The 8,035-nt window shown below is 39.0% G+C and overlaps 1 non-coding gene across 1 annotated transcript; it reads right to left on the bottom strand.

Annotated features, from left to right (window-relative positions):
* Nucleotides 1–577: 577 nt before the first annotated feature.
* TRNAA-AGC (transfer RNA alanine (anticodon AGC)) lies at nt 578–650 on the bottom strand. The gene has a single exon. It is a non-coding gene; the product is annotated as a tRNA-Ala (tRNA).
* Between the last annotated feature and the right edge of the window lie 7,385 nt (nt 651–8,035).

Here is an 8,035-nt window from a genome sequence, read left to right as displayed (position 1 = left end):
GCTCTCTAACAGGTCATTCCCCAACCTGTACTGGAACCTGGGGTTGTTCCTGCCAGATGTAAGACTCCACACTTGCCCTTGTTATATTTCATTAAATTTTTCCCTGCCCAACTCTCTAGTCTGTCCAGATCTCGCTGGATGGCAGCACAGCCCTCTGGTGTGTCAGCCACTCCTCCCAGCTTGGTGTCATCAGCAAACTTGCTGATAGTACACTCAATTCCCTCATCCAAGTCATTGATGAATATATTGAACAGTATTGGTCCCAGAACTGACCCTTGAGGCACTCCACTAGATACAGGCCTCCAACCAGACTCTGCCCCATTGACCACGACTCTCTGGCTTCTTTCCTTCAGCCAGTTCGCAGTCTGCCTCACTACCTGATCGTCCAGGCCACACTTCTTCAGTTTAGCCGTGAGGATGCTGTGGGAGACGGTGTCAAATGCTTTACTGAAATCAATATAGACCACATCCACTGCTTTGCCATCGTCTATCCACCTGGTTATGTCCTCATAAAAGGCTATGAGGTTGGCTAAGCACGACTTCCCCTTGGTGAAGCCATGTTGACTGCCCAAAACACTGGAGAATGCGGGCATCGATCCCGCTACCTCTCGCATGCTAAGCGAGCGCTCTACCATTTGAGCTAATTCCCCGTGATGTGGCAGATTTTCATGTCTTCCAGAAGTAGTTTTTTTAATAGACTTGACAAGGACATTAATGAGGATAAATAAGGAGCAGCCAATATGGTTAAGGATAAATTAGAAGCAACATTTTGCAGTATATCAAGCAGAAGAAAGACTTGAAAGGTGCAATGCTGCTTGAAGTGAATACATTTTGGGTTGGTTTTGTTTGTTTTGCAGTGTCTCTTTGTTATTTGCTTTTGGTTTGGGTTTTGTTGGTTTGGTTTGTGGTGTTGGGTTGATTTGTTTCTTTGGTTTTTTTTTTTTTGTTCTGGTGTATTAGATACAGTAGTTGCACCGCTACTCTTTAAACAAAGGTTTCTGGGTGTCGGTGCATTTGGTGTCAGCTGTGCAGGTTCCACCAGGTGGCAGAAACCTCCCTGAGAAGCGGCTGCAGCGGCCTCATGGGTTCCTGCTGCTCCCCGCACCCAGAGCTCACTGGGGTGGACTGGGATGAACCCAGTAACGGTGGCACTGAAACGCACGGTGTGGGTTTCTGCCGAATATTCGGTACACACCCGTGCTTCCAATCTATAGGAACTGCGTGAAATACCTAGTGTCCCTTATACTGGGTAACCTATTTTTAGCAGCTCATCTTTGTTTCTTGGAAGCCCCCTTTTTTAAGAAGAATAACATAGTCATTGAGATAAATCATCCTCTTGGCTGAGATTAGCCAAGAGAAATTAAATGGCAAAACTGAACACAGCAGAGTCAATATAGTTTTAATGTTCAATGTTTTTATTCTCCTTTCTTTTAATATCTTTCGATTATGGGAAAAAACTACCTTTCTGTGAGATATCTTTTGAAAGACTCCCCTGTAACCAATAAATGGCTGATTTAAGTAGGAATTTTTCCTATTTAATATTTAATAGGATCAGATACAGCACAAGGTAAATTGAGTATTTTACATTTAGAAGGCGAAAGTAACTAAGAAAATGTCAACAAATCTTCCTTCATTATAACTACAAAAAGCTTGATGTATTCCATTTAAAATCTGTAGCAAAATTTCCATCAGCTTCTATCACAGTACTGAAGTAATAACATCAGTGAAGGACTGGGTAAGAAAGAATGAGCACTGATTTCTCTAAGGGCGTCATTCTCTCTGCTGTTGGTACAATGACGCTTACTGACTTCAAAATAACTGGCAAAAACAATTTTATATTTGCTCTTATTGCATTTTAATAGTAATTTAATGTAGAATGTTTAGCTTACGTTGCACAATTAAACAAAGAGAAAATTTTGTTTTCTCCTTTCCACACTCAGATCAGTTAACTTTTTGATATTTATTTTCAGCAGTAAAAGCTGCATCTTTCCCCTCTAAGCCACCTGTTTAGAATAATCAAAAACCGTATCTGCTTTTTCTAACTAATTTTTTAATTTTCTGAAGTCTGAGAGGTTCACAGTAACAAGAAACAACAGGTATGTGGTAACTAAAAGGCTCTGTGTTCTTCCTCCCCTCAAAGAACAAACTGTATCTGTGAAATGAAAACGAGGGACTATGAGTAGGACTATCTCATCCTTGGATGCTCCCCTTCTTATGGACAACCAAGTATTTCTCTACACTCACTCTAGAGACAATAGTTTTAGCTGATGATGATTCTGGTGAGAATGCTAACTCTTACAATTACTAAATTAGACATAAAAACAGCAAAGTGACGCAGCTATTTAAAAAATGCCAAACATTTCTTCATCTGCCTTTAAACCCAGGTGGTGGTAAACCCCCATGTGTTGTACCACCCTAAAAATTTACTATAATATCATTTATATTTTATATAAATATATTTTTATAATATAATAATATAATTGTACATATTTTTACTATAATATAGTTTACTATAAATTTTACTATATTAACTCCAACTGACCTTTGAAGCACAATATTTAAATGCCATTTCAGGAAAGCTGATAATTCATCCATAAAAGACCTAGAATCAGTCTCTCCAGCTCCCGCAAGTAATCTGGGAACTCTCAGATGTCTGCATTTGGAATTGTTCTCCAGGAATGTCCTTGGGAAACGGAATGATTCATGATTCTTATACCTGGTGGCAATCATACACATTCCTAAAGCACAGGAACATGAAGAGGCATAAAGGTTATAATATTATAATAGAAACTATGTTAGTATTCCTTTCACCAGCCTAATCTTTTTTATTAGAAATGCCACCTCATCCCATGTCTACGGACTTTCATGTCATTATTTTCACTAAAGTGTAGTCACAAGCCTATAGATGATTTATATCTAAGCGCTGTACATGGCAAAGAAAAAATGCAGCCATGTTTTACACTTTAATTATGAAGACAGGCAAAAAACCACTATAATATTAATTATAGTAAGTCAATATTCCTCTTTTGTCATTGATCTTCCCAGCTCTCTTAGATGCCAGGGGGATTCTTCCGCATTTCCCCCTGTTTCTTACTTATTGCTTTAATTTTCTGTAATGTTTTCTGACTACAGAAAGGCCCACGTTTCAGAGCTTTTGAAATCTAATTTCTCCATAGTTTGGACATGTCCTGTGTTAGCACCTTGACTCTGGCTTTTCATTGCTTTTTTGTTAATTTCTTCCCTTAAAATCTGATGGTGCAGTGCACGAGAGAAGGCTCTCAGTGTTTCATTTCAGGGATGTTATCACACATCCGTGCACTTACTCAGTTCTGGAGATTTGGGTCATTATTTCTGCTCGTCCTGAGCTGATTCCTTCCTCTGCATGGTTATCCTTTCCTCCTGGGTTCTTCCTCTGAGTCTTGTCATAAATGTCAATAGCCTCAGAATTTAGCGATCAAAATGCCATGTCTGCACAACTAGTTATAATGCCACGTAGTCCAGGAATAAAATGTAATGCTGCCTTCACGGCAGCAGGCAGCACTGAGGAGAACGGAGCCAACGCCAATCCAGCCGCCTGCCTGCTCTGCATGGAGGTGATGCTTCCAGAGAGCCACACAGAAGAGGGTCTTTGAGAAAGACAATGTGCTAGGCCTGACAGGAGAAACGAATTATTTCTGGAAACAGAAAAACACTCTGACAAGCACAGTATCATGGAGCATATCTTGGTAAGAGCAATGGACAGAGATGGTCAAGATCACAAAGGACTTGTAGGAAGTCGTATAAAATCCTAGTGCCGCGTTGAGGGACACGTTGGGATGAATCCCCTACCACACTGGAGGAATGCTGCTTGCAGTTGTGAAAATACAAATCATTCTGTGTTCTCTGTCTGGTTTTGTTTCTTCCTTTGAACTGAATATTCCTACATCATATGTCAGCTACTGAATTTTAAAAATATTACCCCGAAGAGAAGAGCTCATAAAGATCCTTTACTCTCCAAAAAATTGTAGAAGTCAAGCATAGTTTTATACTAATAGTACTACTAATTTTGCATATCATCTGTGAACCAGCTAATAGTTATATGCTGTTAATGTGGTTTTCAGAAATAAAACTAAACTCAACGACCAAAAGTGCCACTTAACATGAGCTTGGTTTATAATTCATTCTGAAATAGTAACTCTGCGTATCAGTTATGAAAAGCTTTTATGGGAGTGAATAAACAGATTCCCTAGTTGCTCTTTCCTCCTCTGCAAACATGTATTTCTACTGCCTGAGGTTAACAATTGCCAGCAGAAATGTTTGCTAAAATAATATGCAGCAATTAACTGTCTGAGAACACACTGTGCCAGTTCCTGACTTCCGTAACTTAATTTCTTGACGATAACACTGAAGTTTTTCAAGATACACCTTCATATGAGATAGAACAAAAGCTTTACTTAATCTGTTTTTCTTCCCTGTCTAATAACTAACTAACTAAAATAACTGCATTGAATGCATGCAGCTATCTTTTGGATTTTTACGTTTCTTTAAAACACGTGGTTGCTTCCAGCAAAGAAAATCCATTATCATAATAGAAGAATGGACAAAGACGAGCTGAAATGAACGGCACCCACCCAAGGTTAGCACCTGTGTCCTTGAGGTCTGGAATCTCTGCTTGAAAGTCCAGGTAGATTAAATGTGTATATTTTTACTTTAAAGGTCCTTGCACGTGCTAATCCATGGGTATGTTCCCATTTGACAGAACTAACTCTAACACAGACATTATTGTAATTTAAGAGGGAACAGATTTCCAGAAATGCAGAATTTGGAGCAAGGAGTTGTTTTGGAATTTGAACTATATTTTCAAAGACTCCCTGAAGGTTTGTCTGTGCTCTGGATAACTTGTTATGGATTTTGAGGAGCTCAGCAGCATATTGACATTTGTACTGCTCTGCTAAGGGCATGCTTCAGTGTGGTGAATATTGTAAGCAAAGCAGTTTGTTTTCACTGTCTTCTGCTAAGAATAGCCATGCCTATAGATTGATGTCTTAAGTTATTAGTATTGTCAGCAAACTATAATAACAGTTCTCAGTTGAACGTGGTGAGCAGCCAAGAGAGTCCCTCTATACACTTTAATTCTTTCCATGGCAAGAACGTTCACCTGATATTCTACGAGCTTATTTATGCGCCAGGTTTAACTTCTATTTTTATAGAATTCAAGAAGGTATCCAGGCATTACATACACATAAGCCATAAAATACCTACTTAACACAGATAAAACTTGAAACACAGAGTGTCTAGTCAGCAAACATAAAGGAACTAGATATCAAAATGGGATTTTAATCTAACCATTTTTGGGAACATTTAATTTCATTTTATCTATTAAGTAATGTAAGTAAAAGGTATGTCCTCAAGGGAGCCATTGTAAAGAATTCTTACCACCTGTGACTAGAAGACCGTATTTCTTTAAACTTGAAAAATTATCGACATCAGTGATGTGCTACTAAATTTATCATCATAATTCCAATAAAAAGGTAGCTTGCTTTATTGAGAGGCCATGATGAAAATATTCTCTGTTGTGAACTTAAATGTGCCACAACATGCTTTGCATGAAGCTCATTCTGCATTTGCAGTCCTATGCTCAGTTATGGAAAAAACCCATACCAAAAACCCTAGCCACTGGATCATGAATCTGATGGTCAGACATTATACTAGAATAACAGATGTATATTTGCTTAAAAGCCTGCATAACACAGGAAGAATATGATTCACTTGTTTTCACACAAGAATTTCAGATGCAATGCGGTCAATGATATGCAGAGATGTACTGCAGCAATTAGTAGAATAAAGATCTGAGCCATTTTGAGATATTTGTTAGGTATCTCCTTATGTGATTACAATATTAGTGTAATAATTACATTATTCTGTACTAATTGAAGTAAGCATGTCAGAAGATAGAGGAGAACAAACAAGATAGTGTAGGAGTTGTTATACATACAGAAGCTACACTATGTAAACAATAGGAAGCAGATGACAATTTAGATAGATATTCCCAGGGAATTTATGTTACACAGATGAAACTAGGAATATGGAATGCCATATAAATAGCAAAACTGGTGAATTTTATTTAAGCATATATTGCCAGTTAATACAGGAATGAAACAAGTATCATTTCTTAAAGCAGTGGTTTTCAACCTGTGGACCCTCAGTCACCTGTGGACTGTTTGTAGGAGCTTCGTGAAGGATTATTTTAAAAATATAATTCTTACCGTTGGTAGGCTTCCAGTCAGGATCAAAGGTTCTCACTCTCCACTTGAAAACTGTGAGGGTCCACAGATCAGTGAGGATTAATCACCACAGTGTAAGTGGTCACTGTTCAGCCCTGATGATATGAGATTACAGAGTGCTGGTTACTGAGCTAGTTCCACATGGTCAGATTTTCCAGACAGGGTTTCTTAATGTTTTTAAAATATCAAAGTTTCTTCTCCGTATCACTCAAACCAGAAAAAATCGTGGCAATTTTCGCTCCGTCTTGGATAGATGACGGCATATACACATTTCATCCCTCTTTAACTACATTAGCCAAGTTAAACATCTCAGGGCTCTTAGGATAGCAAATTAAATCCTTACCTTTATTTACTTTCTTGCATTAAGTATATACATATTAAACAGAGAATGTAGGAGTCAGAGATTTCAAACACTTGTGTTTAGTTTTGTGCATATAATGCTTTTGTTCACATGTTGAAATCACTTGATCCAATATCAATTAGGCCAGTCACATTTCCCTCTCTGGTATTGATAAATAAAAATTAACCAGATGAATCAACAGTACAAAACCAGAAATTTTTACAATACATGTATTTTTAGGCTGTTTTCCCAGTTTTAAATCAATTAACAATGTATAAAGACAAGAGATTAAGAATTATAAATACAATTTATTTATACAATTCCAAAGATCATTTCTAGCAGTAAGCAAATTCATCTCTGCTTCTCAGAGCCTCATTGAGAAACTTAGTGAAAATCAAACATTTGTGATCGGGTATTACCATACTAAAATAGCTCTACAGAGACTCAAGCAAATATTCCAGGGATAACCACTCCAAAATGAAGGCAGAGAAACTGAACTTAGCCACATTTAATCAATCTCCTTCACTCCTGCAATGAGGCAGCACATTCATTTACTTTCTACTGTAGTTCCTCCCAACGAGTCTTGCGTCCAGCTCTGAAGTTCTCAGCACAGGAAAGACGTGGACCTGTTGGAGAGGGTCCAGAGGAGGCCACAGAAATGATCAGAGGGCTGGAACAGCTCTGCTGTGAGGACAGGCTGAGAGAGTTGGGGTTGTTCAGCCTGGAGAAGAGAAGGCTCCGGGGAGACCTTGTTATGGCCTTTAAGTACTGAAAAGGGGCCTATAAGAAAGATGGGGACAGACTTTTTAGCAGGGCCTGTTATGATAAGACAAGGGGTAATGGTTTTAAACTATTAAAAAAAATGGTTTTAAACTGAGAGGAGATTCATGCTAGACATGAGGAAGACTTTTTTTACAGTGGGGTTGGTGAAACACTGGCCCGGGTTGCCCAGAATGTTGGTAGGTGCCCCATCCCTGGAGACATTCAAGGCCGGGCTGGATGGGGCTCTGAGCAACCTGATCTAGTTCAAGATGTCCCTGCTCATTGCAGGGGGGTTGGACAAGATGACCTTTGAAGGTCCCTTCCAACCAAAACTGTTCTATGATTCTAAGTCCAGATCACCAAAGAAACAGTAAACCAGCATTTTCCTAAGAGGCTTTTTCTCACAAAATGCGTCAGTACTATGTTGACTCCAGGTACAGTAGAAATGTGAGGTTTGGGAGACGGAGACACAAGCTGTCCTTGTGTGTGAGTCCCTTGCATGGTGGTAGCTGGATTTATTGGCAATACTAGAAAGAAGGGGACGTCTGATCATTCGTAGCCCACTCCCATGCTGCAGGCACAAAGCAGGTTTGCCTCTGCAGACACTCGATTGTCCAAACTAATGAGAATGCGACTGCACAGAAAGAAGCACACCATTTGAGAAAGGCAG

This window comes from Caloenas nicobarica, chromosome 2 (genome assembly GCF_036013445.1).
Source record: "Caloenas nicobarica isolate bCalNic1 chromosome 2, bCalNic1.hap1, whole genome shotgun sequence".
Lineage (NCBI taxonomy): Eukaryota > Metazoa > Chordata > Aves > Columbiformes > Columbidae > Caloenas > Caloenas nicobarica.
This window is presented reverse-complemented; position numbering and strand designations above follow the sequence as displayed.